Raw genomic sequence first — 21,239 nt, forward strand, 5'->3', positions numbered from 1 at the left:
CCATGTTTATTAACTGAGAATTCATGATTGTTGTACGTATGGTGAACCCTTTGTAAAGGGATTTGCTATGATACCTGTTATAACTACCTTACTACATGTATATGATATGTGTAGTCTAAGTGTTTGATAAAATGCCTGAATGTGAAAATGCTTGTTTAAATGTATGTAATGAGGGTGTTGAGATAGGATTCTCAATCCCCTTAACTATGGTTATAGTATCCTTTATATAACCCATTTTACTACTGTGTGTTGTATGGATGAAATGTCTGTGCATGGTAATATGTGTAGTATGTGTTTGTTAAATTGTTCAAGTAAGATTTATATCTGATTTCAGTTGTCACATGCTGTTTTGGATTACTATATGTAAACACTATTGTTTGGAATGTGATTGGGGCTACGATGTAGCCCAGACAATCAGTAATTGTCTATGAACGGTGGTTAAACTGCTTAACCATGATAGACACACCCGATGAATCTGAGTCGTACGCTGCTAGTCGACCGTGGTTAGGCCACACGAAGTGCTTACACGCTCCATCATGTATGCTCGTACCAGTCGAGCTTGTCAAGCAACCCGGTTGACCCAATGTATGTTCACCATGTATGGACACTACTGCTTGAATCTAAGGTACCAAACTCACCAGTGGAAAGCCCGTTTAACTTTGGTACTTTGATCCGCCAAGACTCATGAGCTGGGCATGGTGGTATGGGACACCATGGTCGCGCTGGCGGCTTACGCTGGGGCGACGAGCCTCCCTGTAGTGTCTAGTGAGCAACCTAAGCTTGTGAGCAAAATATGGTGGTATGGGACACTGTATTCAAGCTGTCAGCCTATGATTAGATGAAGAGCCCGTAGTGACCTCGAGCATACACTAGAAATTACGTTGAGGTGATGAGCCTTTCCGTAGTAAACTAGAGTATAAACCAAGCCTACGCTGATGGTGACGAGCCTCTCCATGGCGACCTGGCAACCATCTATTGTATGTGACTACTAGGATTGACGACCCTAGATGGATCAATGTTTGAGTCATGATATAAAGGGAGGTGCCTTAGCTTCACAATCCTATTGTATGAAAACATCTAATAAGAACTCAGTAATTACGCTCATGCACCACATTGCATGTGCCTTTGGCGTTGGTGTTGAGCATAGAGGAAGGGGTGCATGCTGCGACTGTAAGAGGAAGATCGTAGAGGGAGTGCAGGCGAGGGCATGCATCATTAATACATATCAATTTTGCATTAACCAGAGTACTTAGGGATGCTTGATTATATTGCTTTATCATTACTGCTTGATTGAATTGATAACATGTTAACCTTTACCTTATAGCTCCACTGAGTTGATCACTCACTCCCATGTTCTGGGATGGTGTTGTACACACCAACCAGACTTTGTCTTAGCTGCAAGTGATGGCGATGCTTATGAGGTAGAGCCGGATTGTTACGATGACGGGGAGGAGTTCTCCTATATGCAACTCTTTAGCAGGTCTATGTAGACCTAGAGTTGCGTTGGCGGGGCTATAGGGTTTTGGTTAGAGAACATTACACTTTATCATTTTATACATTTTGGAACTAAACTTGTAATTATTGAACCTAGTGACAATCATACTCTGAGGGCTTACTATTACTCTAATACAGTTTATATACACATCATAGTTTTCCACTTACGTAATTTAATCTTTCTCTGGAGTATGATATGTTGTTTTGGTATAATCTCATTCATGTTCAAGGCACTAACACGGACAATATTTAATCATCATTAACTATGTTGCATAAGTGATGCGTTGGAACTCAGGAGTTGAGTCTATGCTCGACCCTTGATTTTCAGAGCATTACAAGTTGGTATTAAAGCATGATTTGGATTAAACTGGACCTGGGTTATAGGCCACACGACACGCACTGACGCACTTTGACTTAGGAGGGAGCGACAAAACATTGAAACTGTCATAGGATTCCCAACTTTGTCAAACGGCAAAATTGATCGAAATCGACCACTGAGATCGGGCCCGTACACACCCGTGATCACTTGAGGCGATCCCGGATCACTTCTAGACCGTTAATTGATGGGTTTAGATGAAGATTTAACCCATTCCAACCTCAAACGACCCGGAAAACTCGAATGTACATGAGATAGGACCTGAAATGTCTCGAACGGACTCTGGGGCCAAAATTATACAAATCGAGGGGATCCAGAGTGGACCTCGTATGTTTTTGACACACCGGGGGGATGGCATCGCCGGTCCCTGGATCGACGAGGCCTCGCCGGAGGGCGGACCGGGCCTATCGGGCCGACGTAGGCTGGCCGGGCTGGCGCATGTGGGTTGCTGTGTGGCTCACCAAATCGAGTGAAAATTTTTTTATTCACTCCATTTGCTTCCCCTCTTCTTTTCCCACCCCTCTAAGCTTTCCTTTCTCTCAAAAAAATCCCAAATTTTCCCTCTCAAATCCCCCCTTTAAGCTTATTTTCTTCCTTTTCTTGCAACATTTACACCATTTTCTCAAATCCACCCTCCACAGCTATTTATCTCCCTAAATCCCTCTCATTTGAGTATACAAATACTCCTTTATATCTTAAAAAAAACTCCAAAGTCAACAAACCACTTTGTCCCCTCTACCTTATTTCACTACAATGGCTCTTTTTGAGCTTATGACAGCCATCTTCTCCATTTCCACCCTTCTTTCCCATATGGGGAAGAAGAGGGCTCCTATGGATGAGACCGGGCCTAGTCGCCTTACTCGTTCAAGGAGACCGAGAGGCGCCACCGCAAGTATAAGCGTCTATCGGGAGATAAGGACAAAACAGGATCTCTATCCCTAGGCTCCCCTCGAAAGAGCTTTGCTGGCGGACTGTCCCATGGAAGATTCTAGGGCCGTAGGGTTCTTTTTGAGGCACACGTGGATGAGAAGCTCTTTGGGGAATATCTATTGATGGAGCGCCTGGTGGAGGCCGGATGGGGTCCCGTGTTTGAGGGCAAGTCTCGTGCGAATGCGACCACTGTCCGAGCCTTCTACGTGCATATATGGGAGACAACGCTGGAGCCTTTGCAGTTCAAATTTCCCGTGGGAAGGCGAGACCTCACAGTTAATGTTGGATTGATAGCCCGACTTATGGGAATGCAGCTTGGCGAGGTCCATGCTAGTGAGAAGAATCTTCAGAGTGCACGTGAAAGAGATCGTCGCACGCGATTCCTTTATGGCCAACTGACCCACTGGAATCCAAACAATAGCCTCCTAGCGACCAATATGACTGACAACTTCCACCTGCTTCATCACATCTTCACATACAATGTGTATCCCAGGTGGAGCAATCGTAGCGAGTGCACACGCCTGATGGTAGACTTTCTGTACCAAGCTGGGCAGGGAGAGAAGCTGTGTGTGCCTACGTATGTGTTGCTACAAATAGTGCAGACTGTGCACTCTTCCAGGACGTCCATTTCACTCCCATTCGGCTGACTTATATGTAAGCTTGCACGTGACTTCGCCTACAGACTTGGAGCAGTTCCTGTGCCGATCCACTTCATCAACGACACCACTCTCAATGATATGGAGATTGGTCCACGACAGCGTCAAGCCTGACTCGACGAGAGTGAGGATGAAATGAAAAGTGAAGAGGAAGAGAGTGATGAAGAAGGTAGAGATGAAATAGAAGGAGAGCAGGGAGAGGAAGAAGAGGAGGGCCAAGTTGCCCTGAAACAGGAGATCACATAGACCCGAGCCAAGGTTGAAGAGACTCAGGCCTTCATGAAGCGAAAATTTAGTAAGGTGTCTCGTGCTTTGAGGGCTATCCTATGCTGTGTGCAGGACAAGGGTGCACCTCCTCCAACCCCTGATTTAGACGACTAGTCATGCTCGCAGTCATCTTCTTTTTAGTTTGCTGTGTTGCTTGCTTCCTGATTTCTATGTTTAACCTTGGCAGGCTTAGTAGTAGCGTAGGTTGATGGTGTGTTGTATTTAAGGCTTTGATTAGATTTTCTCACATGCGTCCCCAGTCATGATTCATGTAAGAACTATATCTCATGTATGGTGACAAATTTTGTTTAATGAAATGCATGTGACTCCTTTTGTTATGAACTGCATACAAGCTTGAAGATTTAAGCGTTATATGCTAAATCTCACGGGTTGCACCCTATGTTGTATTTAGGGAATGCCACTTAAGAGTACGTGGACCTCAGCACACCTCACCCTTAGTGACTCGATTGACGGGGCTCTTCCCCTAAGCGATAGCCAGACGGACCCCAGTTTGGGACCGACTCTCGACACTATGCCGGATTCTCAGCCGGTCACTGGCCCCACTAATGGGCCGACACCTGTTGCACCACCAGTTCTTTAGTAGAACCACGCGTCTACCTCGACGCTACACGCATCTCAGTCGGCTCCTCCCGTAGATAGGTTAGAGCAGATAATGTTATTAATACAGTACAACAGCAGCAGCAACAGTTTTTAGCCACTATTGCAGGGGTCTTTGCCCAGAGTATGGGTATGGCTCCACCTGCATCACCTATGCACCCTGTTGGGAACACGAGTGCCAGTGGCACCTTCGAGCGATTCCAGTACTTGCGGCCTCCCACTTTCGTGGGTACTCACCGACTCGAGGAGGCCGAGTATTAGCTTGATCGCATTTCTAAGATGCTGAAGCCGCTGCACTGCACTGAGGCAAAGCAAGTGGAGTTGGTCAGTTTCATGTTCAAAAAGGAGGCCAGCCTTTGGTGGGACAGTGTCCTTCAGATGATTGCCGATGGATACATATGGACGTGGGCAGCTTTTGAGATGCGCTTCCACGAAAAATATTTCCCTCTCACGTATCACCATGAGAAGGAGAGTAAGTTCCTTCACCTTCGAAAGGGAGGCATGTCAGTGGCAGAGTATGAAAACAGGTTTACGGAGCTAGCTAAATATGCTCCATTGATATTAGCTAATCAGCCGATGCATGTGCAGAGATTTTCTGAGGGCTTGCAGCCTAAGATACACTAGAAGATGTGTTGTGCTAGCATTTCCACCTACGCTGAGCTAGTGGGCATGTCTTTGCGAACGGAGCAGGATGGAGACAGGCTGTCCCATACACGTGGTCCTATGGCCCCTAGGCCGCGTCCAGAGTTACCGAGTCAGCCATTCCTCGGCAAGAGGCCCCGCGTAGACTCGCTTCCCAGGATCGCGGCACCACCAGCCCCTATGAGGTGACCAGACTTGTGATGCACATACTGCAAGTGTGCGGGCCACGTAGATACCTACTGTTTCTCTAAGATGAGGGACAATGGCTTCTCGCTACCTCAGAGGATCAACTGCCCGCTTCCTCAGACGATTGCAGCTCCACCTGTACGGTCAGCACCACCTCATCCATCTTTTCGGCCGCCTGTACCCCAATTTAGGCCTCCTCAACGGCCCATGGTACTGTAGCCGAACCGTTCTCAGCAGGCTTGGGTGCACTCACTTTTAACTGAGGCATCTAAGACGACAGTTATGGCACTACCGACTTTCGAAGTCACAGCGCATATGCAAGGTATACCGGTCTTCTTATTGGTGGACACTGGGTCCACTACCTCTATAGTATCATGCGCAGCAGTCAAGTGACTGGGGTTGGAAACTAGTCCTACGATGGGAGTGAGACTTCTTGCATCCATAGGGACTTTTTTAGACATTACTAAGATGTGTAAGGATGACTCGATAGGCTTAGGGGGCAGGACAGTTCTCGTCGACCTAATCGTTGCCCCACTTGGCATTATGACGTTATCCTCGGTATGGATTGGCTCACCGAGATGAAAGCTGAGATCGATTGCGATACCAAAGTGGTGACAGCCCATGCACCTAAGGGCACATTCTTTACTTTTGCAGTTCAAGTCAGTTTGCCCTGCTGCTTACGTTGTTGCGCTTCTTTGTTGACGAATGTTGATGGCCCAACACTTGAAACCACGCCAGTAGTTCGAGATTTTGAGGATGTGTTCAGAAAGATACCTGGTTTGCCTCCTCAGCATGAGATTAATTTTACTATCGATTTAGTGCCTGGTGCAACACTCATTTCACTGCCGACATATCGCATGCCTCCATGTGAGATGGAGGAACTGAGGAAACAGATCGATGATCTGTTGGATGCGGGTTTCATACGACAGAGTGTCTCCTTAGGGAGCACCCATGTTATTCATGAAGAAGAAAGACGGTTCACTGCGATTGTGTATTGATTATCGCAGGTTGAACTAAGTGACGGTGAAGAACAAGTATCCTTTGCACAGGATAGATGATCTGTTTGATCAGTTGAAGGGGGCACAGTATTTTTCGAAGATCGATATGCAGTCGGGGTATCACCAGTTGTGCGTCAGGGATGAGGACGTGCAGAAGACGGCTTTCAGGACCAGTTTTGGGCACTATGAGTTTCTCGTTATGTCGTTCGGGCTTACAAACGCACCGGCCGTGTTCATGGACTTGATGAATAGGGCGTTTCGGCCGTTTCTATTCTGATTTGTCATCGTATTTATAGATGACATTGTGATATACTCCAAGAGTCGGAAAGATCACGAAGAGCACCTGCGAGCAGTCTTTGATACTCTTAGGAAGAACCAGTTGTTTGCACAGTACAAGAAGTGAAACTTCTGGAAATAAGAAGTCAAGTTCCTGGGACACGTGGTGTCCAAGGAAGGAATAACTGTGGACCTTGCTAAGGTAGCCGCAGTTCAGGACTGGGAGCAGCCCGGTTTGGTTACTAAAGTGAGGAGTTTTCTTGGTCTGGCAGGTTATTATCGACGATTCATTTGGGACTTCTCCAAGATAACCAGACCTTTATCTCAGTTGACACGGAAGGATCTTAAGTTCGTCTGGAACGAGAAGACAGAAGCAGCTTTTAAAGAGCTGAAGGACAGGTTGACGTCTACCCCTGTGCTAGTATTGCCAGAGCAAGGGGTCAAGTATACGATATACACCGACGCCTCTTGTGTCGGTTTGGGTTGTATCCTTATGCAGAAGGATAGGGTGATTGCCTACGCCTCAAGGCAGTTGAGGAAACACGAGGAGAATTACCCTACACATGACCTAGAGTTAGCGGTCGTCATCTTTGCACTGAAGCTCTAGAGACATTACCTCTACAGAGAGGAGTTCGGGCTCTTTTGCGATCACAAGAGCCTTCGCTACATATTCACTCAGCGGGACCTGAATATGAGGCAGCGGCGATGGATGGAAACCTTGAAGGACTTCAAGTTCGAGGTTTCCTATCATCCGGGTAAGGTTAACCTTGTGGCTGACGCGTTGAGTCGCAAAAAGACCATAGAGTCTGTGGCTTCGCTGATGGTGTCAAAATGGGGTACGGTAGAGTTCGTGTGAGACTTCGAGCAGAAGCTCACTGTGGAGGAGCCGTTTGAGAGTATCGCACATATTCAGGTACAGTCACTCATTGATGACAGGATTATTGCGGCTCAAGTAGACGACGAGCTATTGGCGAAGATGAGGGAGCAGGTTAGTGTAGATGAGGACTCAGAATAGAGAGTTGGCACGGATGGGGGTTTACGTTATCGTGGCCGCCTATGCGTCCTAAGTCTTCTTGACTTGAGGAAGGAAGTTCTCGAGGCTGCTCACGATTCGAGGATGGTAATGCATCTTGGCAGTATGAAGATGTACCGTGACATGAAGCGTTCATACTGGTGGGACAACATGAAGGCCCACATAATAGAGTATGTATCATGTTGTCTCATGTATCAGCAGCTTATGACTGAACATCGCCGACCTCCTGGATTACTTCAGCCCATGCCCATATTAGAATGGAAATGAAACTTCATCTCTATGGATTTCATCTCAGGGCTACTGAAGACGAGGAAAGGACACTATTCCATTTAGGTGATTGTGGACTGGTTGACGAAATTAGCTCATTTTCTCCCTATTAGAGTTTCGAACTCTATAGACGAGTTGGCCAGGTTGTACATCAAGGAGATTATGCGTCTACATGGAGTTCCTCTGGAGATCATGTCGGACCGAGACACACGATTCACATATATCTTCTGGACTCATATCCAGGAAGCAATGGGTGTGAAGTTGAAGTTCAGTACCTTATTCCACCCATAGACTGATGGGCAGACGGAATGGGTAAACTAAGTGTTGGAGGACATGTTGCGAACCTGCGTACTTGATTTCAAGGACAGTTGGGATGACTGTCTCCCGTATGTAGAGTTTACTTATGACAACAGTTTCTAGGCGAGTCTTGGCATGATTCCCTATGAGGCCTTGTATGGGCGCCCCTATCGAGCACCGCATTGCTGAGCAGATGTTGGTGAGAAGAGTCTAATTGGCCCAGAGTTAGTACAGGCTACCTCAGAAAAGATCGCTATCATCAGACATCGACTTCAGGCAGCACAGAGCAAACAGAAGAGCTACGCCGATATGAGGTAGCGACCGCTTGAGTTTGAGGTTGGAGACCATGTGTTCCTCAGAGTTTTTCCTATGAAGGGAATCCTTCAGTTTGGTAAGAAGGGGAAGCTTACGCCAAGATTCATTGGCCCATTTCAGATACTTAATCGAGTGGGTGTGGTGGCATATCATCTTGCCCTGCCCTCACCACTTGTGGGCGTGCACAACGTATTTCATATATCTATGCTAAAGAAATACGTTCCCGATCCTTCCCACATTATCAAGTGGGAGCAGGTGCAGTTGAGTGAGGATGCTACTTATGTACTGCGACCGACGCGTATTCTCGATAGGAAGGAGCATGTGTTGCGTAGTAAGGTGATTCCACTTGTGAAGGTTCTATGGACACACCACACTGAAGAAGAGGCTACTTGGGAAACAGAAGCCGAAGTTTGCAAGAACTACCCTCAGATTCTCGAGGAGTACGAAAAGGTACTAATTTCGAGGATGAAAATTTTTCTTTAAGGGGGGTAGATTGTAACGTCTCAAAAAAATCCGTACAAAGACCCGAGTACCACCTCAGGCAGAGATCACTAAGGACCAAATCCTTTAGAAATTAGGCGGGAATTAACTAAGGGCTAAACGAGATTACCTGTGGAATTAGCACTAATCATTTTAAAAACGATCTGTAAGATCCAAAACGAGTAGACCCGTGAACGCTACATTACCTTAAAACTTAGGATCCAACTCAAAACCCAGTTGCTCTCGGGAGCATATTGAAACTCCCTATCGGACTTGGACCACGCGTCAAAAGTCCGATTACTGCAAAACCATACGGTTAGGACCGCCTTAATGGACTTGACATGCACCTCGGAAATCAAGTCCTAATAGTATCCAGAAACACACAACTTGAGCCCGGAGCGAAGTGTGTAAGAAACACAAATATCTTTAGGAAATAAACTAAAACTTAAGTGAATTGAGTCGTTCACTTGTAGGCCAAATCTAAGGATTTAGACCGTCAGATTCAGACCCAATTACACCCTTGGATCAGGAAAAATTTCCAACACATGTCAGTGCACTCGTGGCCCTGATCAAGTACTGGTGACCGTTGAACTGAAACTGATCCGCTATGGTCGATCTGTAAATCTGATCAGACTGAAAGCTTAACTCGACCTAGATCCAACGTCAAGAAGCTTAAGTTCAATCACATGCAGAAAAGGGGCCACCAGAAGTGCTCCGTTGGATTGAAACAGACGCCCCTTGGATATAACCTAAGTATACCTTGGCCCTAGGGCCATTTTCATCAGTCCTGGGCCTATATAAAGGCTTAAAACCCCCCCTCTCATTCCATACGAATTCCTAACCATAGGAGAGAGAAGAGAGAAAAGAGAAGGAAAGGGAGAGAAAGTGTGAGGGAAGTTAGGGTTTTGCTACAGAGATCGTTCCATGCCGCTCTAAGTATCGAAACACCGCTACCGTGTCGCCATATCAGCGATTCTGGTTCCGTTCTTAGGTAAGAAATCCTAACCTTAATCTGTTTTAGGTTTCCAAACGGTGTATGAGATGAAATAGCTAACCTATTTCATGCTATAGGTGGCCGTAGTGCCGTAGACAAAGGCTTGGCATACAAACTGAGTTTGACACTTGTCTACTGGCATAAGGTGCAGACTATAAATGTTTAGGTTATGGTCTTCAAGGCTTTCAATGTCAGTAATGATTTATGACTGGCTTGATTGCTATCACATGTGCTTAGATACGAGGGTTTCTGTGTATTATGTATATATATATAAACTATGTCGATTTATAATGCATTACATGTGCTTGTTGAAATGTGTGAATGAGTATGGAATTGTGATTTATGCTTGGCATGTTTATTGACTGAGAATTCATGATTGTTGTACGTATGGTGAACCCTTTGTAAAGGGATTTGTTATGATACCTGTTATAACTACCTTACTACATGTATATGATATGTGTAGTCTAAGTGTTTGATAAAATACCTGAATGTGAAGATGCTTGTTTAAATGCATGTAATGAGAGTGTTAAGATAGGATTCTCAATCCCCTTAACTATGGTTATAGTATCCTCTATATAACTTATCTTACTACTATGTGCTATATGGATGAAATGTCTGTGTATGGTAATATGTATAGTATGTGTTTGTTAAATTGCTCAAGTAGGATTTATATCTGATTTCAGTTGTCACATGCTGTTTTGAATTACTATATGTAAATGCTATTGTTTGGAATGTGATTGGGGCTACGATGTAGCCCAGGCAATTGGTAATTGTCCATGAACGGTGGTTGAACTACTAAACCACAACAGACACGCCCGATGAATCCAAGTCATACGCTACTAGTCGACAGTGGTTAGGCCACACGGAGTGCTTATGCACTCCATCTCGATCGGCTCGACGTATGCTCGTACCAATCGAGCTTGTCAAGCAACCCGGTTGACCCGATGTATGTTCACCATGTATGAACACTAGTGCTTGAATCTAATGTATCAAATCACCAGTGGAAAGCTCGTTTAACTTTGGTACTTCGATCCGCCAAGACTCATGAGCCGGGCATGGTCGTATGGGACACCGTGATCGCGCTGTCGGCCTACGCTGGGGTGACGAGCCTCCCCGTAGTGTCCAGTGAGTAATCTAAGCTCGTGAGCTAAATATGGTGGTATGGGACACTGTATTCGAGCTGTCGGCCTACGATCAGGTGACAAGCCCGTAGTGACCTCGAGCATACACTAGAAATTACTTTGAGGTGACGAGCCTTTCCGTAGTAAATTAGAGTATAAACCAAGCCTACGCTGGCGATAACGAGCCTCTCCATAGTGACCTGGCAACCATCTATCGTATGTGACAACTAGGATTGACGACCCTAGATGGATCAATGTTTGAGTTATGATATAAAGGGAGGTGCCTTAGCTTCCCAATCCTTCTGTTTGAAAAGGTCTAATAAGAACTCGGTAATCACGCTTATGCACTGCATTGCATGTGCCTTTGGTGTTAGTGTTGAGCATAGAGGAAGGGGTGCATGCCACGACAGTAAGAGGAAGATCGCAAAGGGAGTGCAGGCAAGGGCATGCATTATTAATACATATCATTTTTGCATTAACCAGAATACTTAGGGATACTTGATTGTATTGCTTTATCATTACTGCTTGATTGAATTGATAACATGTTAACCTTTGCCTTATAGCTCCACTGAGTTGATCACTCACTCCCACGTTCTGGGACGGTGTTGTACACACCAACCAGACTCTATCTTAGCTGCAGGTGATGGCAATGCTTATGAGGCAGAGCCAGATTATCACGATGATGAGGAGTTCTCCTATATGCAACTCTTTGGCGGGTCTACAGGGTTTTGGATAGAAAACATTACGCTTTCTCATTTTGTAAATTTTGGAACTAAACTTGTAATTATTTAACCTAGTGACAATCATACTCTGAGGGCTTGCTATTACTCTTATACAGTTTATATACATATCACAGTTTTCCACTTGCGTAATTTAATCTGTCCCTGGAGTATGATATGTTGTTTTGGTATAATTTCATTCATGTTTAAGGTACTAACACGGACAACATTTAATCATTATTATCTATGTTGCATAAGTGATGCGTTGGAACTCGGGAGTTGAGTCTATGCTCGACCCTCGATTTTTAGGGCGTTACAAAATCCAAGCCGTCCATCATGAAGGGACGTCAAAATTGACCAAGACCATGCCTTTCTCGCGCATGGAAACACACGTATGTTCCCACAGAAAGTCGTTTAACGTATGTGCGAGGTTTGTGTTTTCTACCGCTCCAAAACCAGACCATTGCGATCAAGATGGGACACCTTGATCCAATCCGAACTGTTCATCCTGTAGAGGGTAAAAATCAAATCAAACCTCAAAATTTCCACACATTTGTGTGAGGGTACATGAGCACAAGTTGTGTCACGCGTGCGGCCTTCCTCCAAAAATGGGAAACACATCTCGCTGCCACGTTGGCTATCCGCGCCCCTTGCCTCCTTTCAACCACAGCCCTTCATCCAGCGAATCATCCCTGCCCTACATTCAGTGCCAGAAAAAGGCAGGCACACTGCTGGCAGAAGAAAAGTGGTCAGGAGTTTTCCTCTTTGGGACATGCTAGTTGGTGAGATCTGTGCTATTCTTGAAGCCTAATCCGATCTCCTAGGCATCCGACTTAGGGCAACGACAACCCTAGCTACTCTCATGAGAAATTCACAAGAAAGGCTCTACGGCCGATTTTCTCACTGGCATTGCTCACTGGCGAACGGTGATGTGATTAGTGGACCCCACAAGGGTCAGAGGACTGACTTGGTCCATCTAGATGGTCTGGATCCTCAGGATAGACCATCAGTGGGAAATCTCCATTTCAGGCGAGCTCATCTTCTCCGTCCAGCTGTAAAAACTACCAGAATAGCATGGGCCCCATTTTTTGATCTAAAGTACTTTTTTGGTGGCCCACAACAATAGAAGTCCATCCCTCCTGATGGATGAACCCCATGCACTCGAAGGATTAGGGAAAACACTCAAGTTAGCCACCGATTCTTGACCATTGGATGGGCCATTCGAGCGCCCTCCACGGCTATAATAGGGGAGCGTTTGTCTCGTGACTTTCGCTAGGAGATCAGGGAGGAAAGAGAGAGAAAAGAGGAGAGAAAATAAGAAAGGAAAGAGGAAGTGAGAGCCGGATGGGCTACGGTGCCGCACCACGCACTACGTAAAAAATGGAAAAATAAATTGAATTTTGAGATGGTTGTGAACCGTCTCTAAAATTCCTTGGTTTAAAGATGGCTATAAATCGTCTCTAAAAGTTTAGACGGCTCTTTAACCATCTTTAATATGAACCAAAATCGTCTTAAAATGTTGAACATCCACAAATCATTTAAGATGGTCAAAATCTATTGGTAACTGCTTAGAAAAGACGGTCCTTAGCTGTCTTATAGGCAGTCATCTGAGATTGTCAAAGACCATCTGCATTAGAGACGGTCCTTAGCCGTCTTATAGTGGTCATTTGAGATGGTCAAAGACCGTCTGCATTAGAGACGGTCCTTAGCCGTCTTATAGTGGTCATTTGAGACAGTCAGAGACCGTCTGCATTAGAGATGATCTTTAGCTATCTTATAGTGGTCATTTGAGACGGAGCCTGTTTGCATTAGAGACGGTCATTGGCTGTCTTATAGGCCCAAAACTGCCTTACCCTTCCATTGCCATGACTCCCTCATGCAAGTAGAGCATACCTTAACGTGGAGTTACTCTAAGGGCCACCTTAATGTATGTATTACATATCCAGGCCATCCATTAGTTTCCCACTCTACATCCTTCTTATTTTTATTAAAAATCGAGATTTTAGGAAATGAAGTTCGAAAAAAATTGAGATTAAAAAAATCAAGGGTTTGATAAATAATTGACATTTTGAAAAAGCAAATTGAGAAGTTTAAAAAATTTCTGAATTTGAAAAAAAATAAATAGAGAAGCTTAGAAAAACAATTAACAAAGTTTGAGAAAAATTGAGATGTAAAAAAAAATTGTGACTTAATAAAAATCTAGATTTTGAAAAAAAAAATTTTAGAACTTTGAATAAAGTTGATCATTTGTAAAAATAATTAGATTTCCAAAAAAATGATATTTTGAAAAAGAAAATTAAAAATATTAAAAAATTTGTAAAATTTTGACAACTTTGAAAAAGAAAATATTTCAAAAAAGAAATTGAGATTTTGTATTTCCAATTTTTTTTAAAAAAAGTTTAATAACAAAAGTGAGATTTTGATGATGTGTTGTATATCCATGTTGTCCATATGTTTCTCCAGCCCCTTTTGGGCGGGGTACAAAAAAGTTGTAGATAATGTGATCCAAAACTTAAGTATGTCACGCGAGAGGAAATAGTGGGGAAAGAAATTCTGACAGTTGAAACATTCCTGTGCTCCACCTTGATGTTTATATGCCATCCATCCAAACCGTTTATAAGATCAATCCCACTGGGATGAAGTGAAAATACAAAAACCATAATCCTGATACAAAACTTTTACGGCAACAAGATGGTTTCAACGACGCTAACTGAATTCACACTGTTTCCTCTCGTGTGGCCCAATTGAGTTTTGATCCACCTCATTGTTTGTGGCACATCCTAAAATGAGCTATAAAAACGGATTGACGGGTGGATTTTTCAAAAATATCTTAGTGGCCCCATCCTGCATCAGGAACTTCCTTCGAAAGCCTTTAGCCGGAAATCCGCGTCCGTTGAGCAGCCAGACTCCTACTGAAGTGACGTCACCAAGTTTTGTGGGAGCCACTATGTTGTATCTGTTGTATACACCGTCCATCCATTTGAAGATATCAATTTAAGGCATGAGCCAAAGAATGAGTTAGATCCAAAACTCGAGTAGACCACACCACAGAAAAGAGCGTAGAGAGTGAAGCTCACCGTTAAAAAATTTTAAGGGCACAAAAGTTTTCGATCAAGCTAAAATTCGTGTTTTCCCTTCTTTCATGTCTGTCTTAACTTATGATCGCATTAGATCACAGATAAACATCATAGTAGACCTTAGGACGGTTTCAACGGTGGGCATCACCCTTTCCACTGTTTTCTGTGATGGGTCCACTCGATCTTTGGATTTGACTCATTCTTTGGCTGATAACTTAAATTAATATCTTCAAATGGATGGACGGTGTGGATATAACACATACATCATGGTGGGTCCCACAGAACTTGGTGACGTCACTTCAGTAGCCAGTCAGTATCTAATCCGCGTCCCTCTCGTGCTCCCTCAGCCTAGCCCCCTCTCCCTCTCCCTCTCGCAATCTCGCAGCCACTCTCCCGATGATCCATCGTCAGGTAAAAATGGAAGGTTTCTTCCCGTCAGGTAAAAACGGAGGGTTTCTTTCCCAAATCCGATTATCCATCGCGTTGGTCTCTCTCTCTCTCTCTCTCTCTCTCTCTCTCTCTCAAACATTGAATGTCAAATCCCAGTCCGTTTTCTTCTATTTGTTTTCTTACATCTCTCTATTTTTTTCTTTTTAATGCCCATTTGGTTGATTCAAATATAACTTTTATGAGATTTTGTACCAAATTAGACTGATTAATCATGATATTTAGTGCATTTCAATCTAATATCTTTGTGCATTTCATGAGATTTCTTTGTAATGCCCTTTGGTTTATTCAAAGGCTCATTGAATTTTTTTAATGCACTTTTATGAGATTTCTAATATCACCGATTGATCTTTTTAATGCCCTGCCAAAATGTGATAGTGTTGATGATTATGGCAACAACAACCAAGTGTTTGTTAAGCAAATGTATGGTTCTTTGAATTGGTTCTGAACCATCTAGATGGTTTGAATTGGTTCTGATAATGGATTTGAACATTTTTGTTGTCAGCATGGTATGCACATCTAGAATGCTTCTTTTTATTGCATCGTCTAGGCAGGATTAATATGAAGAAATATACAGATTGTAGAGGCATTCTACTTATTTTATTGTACTTCTGATTAAATGTTTAAGTACCTTCATCATATGGACCTCATTTTATAGTTCCATATCCAAGTATGAGTGCCACTTCAATAACATCCATTGATTTTGTTTTTGAATGAAGAAATCTGGTTCTCTTCACTGAGTTCTTTAACAATCAGATTCCTGCTCAATCGGAATATTATATTAATTTAGCAAGCGATATCCTCACAGGTTGCTGAGTTAGTTTTTGGAGGAAAAAAAAGTGATATTTCAGGCATGTCAGAAGCCATTCCATATCTCTGTGGTCATTCTTAACAAAGTTTTGAATATTCCCAGCCCTACTAATACTACGACTGATTCATGATATGTTAGATTAGCTTATTTAATTCAGTTTTACTATTAACTTTTTTTTTCCTAGTCCTGTATGTGCTATTCCATTCCATAGCTTGCACTTTTGACGGAAATTTGATTACTTGACATTAGGTTTTCGAAGGATAGTTTGGGGCTCAGGGATCTTCTTTTCTAAGTATGAAATGCTGATTATACATGGTTTAATGGTTATCTTGAATAAATTTCGATTCAAGGTTGTCGTAGATATCAGTCTTTTCTTTGTTGTTTCCTTTTTGAAGACGACATAGTTGATTGTCTGATAGTCTTGGGTTTTGATTCTAGTAGTAGGTATTTACTTACTTTCTTGATTATTTGGTTCAAGCAATTGAATAGCTTCTCTATTTTTTATTTTTTTTTTGGCAGGGTGTATTGGGAATTATTCTTGGAGGCGGATGTAGGTAATATGAATCTATCAACGTATCTGATGTAGCTAATATGAATCTATCAACGTATCTGTCCTAAGCTTTTAATCTGCAGGGCGACAAATTTGGTAAAGGACTTGCCTTGGAATTCTGAACATTGCACTAATCAGATGTTCTCAATTCTTAGCCATGTCAGCCATTGAATTCTGATTGCTGACCATTTTCTTTTTAATTGTCTATTTGATAGCCACCTGTGGGATGTTTAAGGTCATCTGATAAGTGGGATCTGTTCTGTCCACAACATCCCAATTTTGGGTTGGTCTGTGTTAGTTCTGTCCACAACTTCCTCTCTCAAATTTGAATTTACCCCGATCTCCTATTCAATTCTTTAATCATTTCACGTTCTTGGATTAGGGCATCATCACAGAAGGAATGTGTGGACACTGGTTAGATGGGCTTCACAGCACATGTGCTAACATGGCCCATGAGTGAGAGATTTTATCCAGGCATCCCCTTGCCCAAAATTCAAACCAATGTACTTGCCATGTGAGCCACACTTTTATGAGAAAATGGAAAGTAAGAAGAACTAATCATTGGTCTATGTTCGGATATTCAACACATTTATGGCCTACTTTATGTGTGGACTAGTTTGACTTTTGGTCTAATTGATGCTTGCGCCTTACCTGATGAATGGATAGGATCTCAGACATGTGTCCCCCGTGAGGGAGTACAATTAGCACCCTCTTCCACCTTTTTTGTTTCTTTCTTCCCCTTAAGGGCACACTCTTGCACTTTACTGCTCCCTTTAAAAACACAGATGAACAGAGGAATTATATGATACATATCCCTCATCTTTCCACATTATACATAGGTTTTCAGTTTTGACTAGTGGGGCCCATGGTTTGGTAATGCACACCGTTGGTTTGCTGAGTCCCACTGTGCACAGTTCATTAACTCTGCAAAGATGCAGGCAAGTGGTGTAAATCCTCAAGGGAACAGGTACACAATTGTCAATTGTGTCCAGCTCGTCATCTACAGCCACAGAGCAAAATGATTTATGTTCAAGACTGGCTATGATGGGCAGAGTCCAAGGTCCTAACCATCAATTCAGTTGTCTCCATGTGGACAGTTAGAACGAAAAGAAAGTCTTTTTCTAGTTGACAACCTGATGGATTCAGGATCAATCTATGCAAAATTTCTATCATGGCCATCAGCGGGTGGCAGGATACATCGTAGTGCTATTTTTTCAATCTATGTTGAATCATTCTTCATTGAAAAAAGGAAAGTGGAAAATGATAGAATGCTCGTGTGGAATTTATTCATTTAAATTCTCTCTCTGTGTATATATATATTATATAACAAAAATAGAACTGATCATTTCTTACAATATCAGAGAAAAGAGACTTTGATATTTAGGTGATCTAAAGCAAAATCTCTTGTTTACAGGCTATTGGCTTTCTCCCTACGTCAAAGGCGAAGACATATGTTTTGCCTTTCTCACCTGCCACACTTATTCTTTTCCATTTTCATTGAAATGAATTCCCTTTACCATCAACAATCATCATCTGTTATAATTCTCAGAAGTGATCCTTGCTTTCAAAATTTGTCAGATTTGGACTTAATTCTATGAGGAAAAGTTGGGTTATTTTGAATTTACGAAGGAAATAACTATAAGTTTGTTTTTTGTTTTATTTTTTTTATTTTTTTATTTTTTTATTTTTTATTTTTTATTTTTTATTTTTTTTAAACATTTCATTTGTTTGTATCATCTTTTTTTTTTTTTGGAACTCTTATTTTTTCTATTTTGTAGGTGGAAGCTGATGAAGCATGTTTGAATGATCAAGGCACATTGACTAAGAGGAACTCATTTCTTGAAGATGCATTTAATTCATCTTGTGAAGGAATCATGGTAAAATCTCTAGATGTTGATGCTGGGTAGCCTTTGACCATTTTTCCTGGTAGTGTTTGCTTAATGGACCATGTATTCCAAAAAGTTACTGTAAAACAGAGCCGGTGTTCCCAACTCAGCTGAAATTTGCAACTAAATGCAGTCTTTAATACCCATGATTTTCTGTGGGTTTCTTTTTATTTTTATTTATTATTATTATTATTAGTATTTTGTTATGGTGTGTTTCAGGGTTGTGCTTGCTAGGATATTGTATTATACTAGGCTAGAACGAACTTCGTCGACATTTACTTATGTCATGTCCAACTTATTTCCATCAGTGACCATCTTGTTGGCTATCATCTTTAGGTATAACCCACTCATGTCAGCATTTTAAGTTAGGATTTGTTTTGATTCATACAACATATCAAATTTTGGCACTTTCCAAAGGATCATGTAGACTTTGTAATGAGTAGAAAAGCATTGGTTTCTGTTTTTGGGACATGGGTTTTGAAGTTTGGCGGACGAGATCAGCTCAATATACTTTTCCCCAATTCATTTTCTACTCAACTGCAGTTCTTTTTTTTTTTCTTTTTTCTTTTTTTCTTTTTTAATTCCCACATTTGTCTTCTTTTGCTATGGCTTACACTCAATGACAACGTTGTTGATCTCATAATATCTGCGTTCACCATCATGATTTGCACGTTTGGGAAGCTCAGATCATGCACGTCTGCCATTTTAGAAAATCTTATGTTGTCACCTTTATGGGCAGTTTTCTTTGTTCTTTTTAATCATTGTTGCTTAATTTACATAAAATGGATCTGTTTTAAATTTTGGTGTATGCTCGAGTTAGTTTTGTTCCAAGTCACTTGGGAATCTGGACTCTTGGAAAGGTCTTACTCTCGTATCTTTTATACAATCACACTTTTTCTGGAGATGAAAAAATCTGACCTGATCCATTTCTTTCATTGAATATGCCAACTGCACAACCTGTTCTCCCACTTACCATTGACTACCATTAACATAATATATGTACCTTACTCCGCCACACATTTGTACCTTTTCATTTTAATGTAGTCTGTGTTGTAAAATCCCAAATGATGAACCACCACAAAATTCGTAGAGGTCTGGTATAATAAGTAAATTCCAATCTTTCAATCTTAGAGATATTTGAGAAATCTTGCATCCATGTTTGTTTCCATCAGATTAACTGTCTAGATCACCAAACCATGTCCTTTCAATTGTATGGAATAAGGTCATTTGGGCACTATTTCTATTTTGTGTAGGGCAGGAAACATTGGTGATTGACCATTAAAAACTTCTTGTGGGCCACAAAAGTTTTGGATCAAGCTGATATTTGTACTTTCCCTTCATCTAGGTCTTTGTGGCCTTATCAATAGGTTGGATGGCAAATAAACATTCTGGTCGCGCTCAACAAGTTTTTATTGACAGGTATTCAATCACAATTTCATGTGGCGTGGTCCACTTTAGATATGAAGATACTTCATTTTTTCGATCATGCCCTAAAATGAGCTGTCAAAACAGATGGACTGGAGATGTAGGGAAAATATATCACTGTTGGCCCCACAGTTAGGGATCCACTGAAGCTGCACCCAATTAGCTGGTACCACACACTCTCCTTTGCTCTTGTATTTAGTTGCTCTATATGATAGGTGTGGCATCGTCCTTTTAGTTGGGTGCTGGAGGAGTGGATACTTTTATTTTTTTAAATCAGATATTATATTTCCATCCATATAAAAAGCCAACTCCAAATTGCTGGGAGAAAGGCTAAGATGATGATGGATAACATGAGGATGTGAAAATCTTTGATGATTAATTATCGGAGTGAAATTGTACAAATGTAATTGAATTACATAGCATTTTTCCTTTAAAAGTACTTATTCTCTCTCTCTCTCTCTCTCTCTCTCTAATTACATAGCATTTTTCCTTTAAAAGTACTTATTCTCTCTCTCTTTCTCTGTCTCTAATTACATAGCATTTTTCCTTTAAAAGTACTTATTCTCTCTCTCTCTCTTGAACAACTCTTACTTTTGTTGCAATATTGATATATTAGAGGTTCTTTTAGATGCGCAGCTGTCTTAGCTTCGAGTACAACAACTCACAGTAAGCCAAACCTTAATAAGGGGCTTCTTCTGAATTATTGCCACTTCTATATGACCAGACCGTTGTTAAGGTAAGATCTGCTTTGCATTTGAATTTTTAGACCAGTTATGTTATCAATGGGCTGATCTGCTTATGGTTTAGTATCTCCCAGCCAAGGTTAAGCTACCACATCACTAGATGGTACACTGCACTAGGTTGAGGCCCAACTTTGAAGCTCACTAAAGGTTCTTTGTCTCATAACACGATCAGTCAGACACATGCGGAGCTTGAGACAGTTTGGTTCATGGAACAATGTGTCCACAAATTGAAAGGCTGCTTTGGTTTGAGGAATCTGATGTGGAGGACATGCTTCGGTTTGAAAATGTCTTTCTAGTAACTTGCCAACTATATTCTCATTAGTACCTTACACTCACACCTAACCCCTTCACATGAATGCTAGTTATTGGGCTGCTGTTGTTGTATCAGTACCGGTTTTTACTTTTAGCATTATCTTTAGATTTCTGATTTTGAATTCTTATTAGAGTTTTTTTTTTTTTTGGCAGTTGTGGTGTTATATCTGTACTAGAGGTGACAGATTGACCGCCTCTAACTAGCTGTGGTGTTTTGAGTGAAGGCAATAAATTTGTTAGATTTAGGCAATTGATTCTTTTTCTTGTTTTCCACTGATCAATGCAGAGAGGTTTTGGCTGACTTGAAAGCAGCTAGGGC

The 21,239-nt window shown here is 42.0% G+C and overlaps 1 long non-coding RNA gene across 1 annotated transcript; it reads left to right on the forward strand.

The window, feature by feature from the left end:
* Window positions 1-18,259: 18,259 nt before the first annotated feature.
* LOC131218393 (uncharacterized) lies at window positions 18,260-20,099 on the forward strand. The gene is made up of 3 exons (XR_009157690.1): window positions 18,260-18,431; window positions 18,660-18,776; window positions 19,786-20,099. It is a non-coding gene; the product is annotated as an uncharacterized LOC131218393 (long non-coding RNA).
* Window positions 20,100-21,239: the final 1,140 nt, after the last annotated feature.

Source organism: Magnolia sinica, chromosome 11 (genome assembly GCF_029962835.1).
Source record: "Magnolia sinica isolate HGM2019 chromosome 11, MsV1, whole genome shotgun sequence".
Taxonomy (NCBI): domain Eukaryota; kingdom Viridiplantae; phylum Streptophyta; class Magnoliopsida; order Magnoliales; family Magnoliaceae; genus Magnolia; species Magnolia sinica.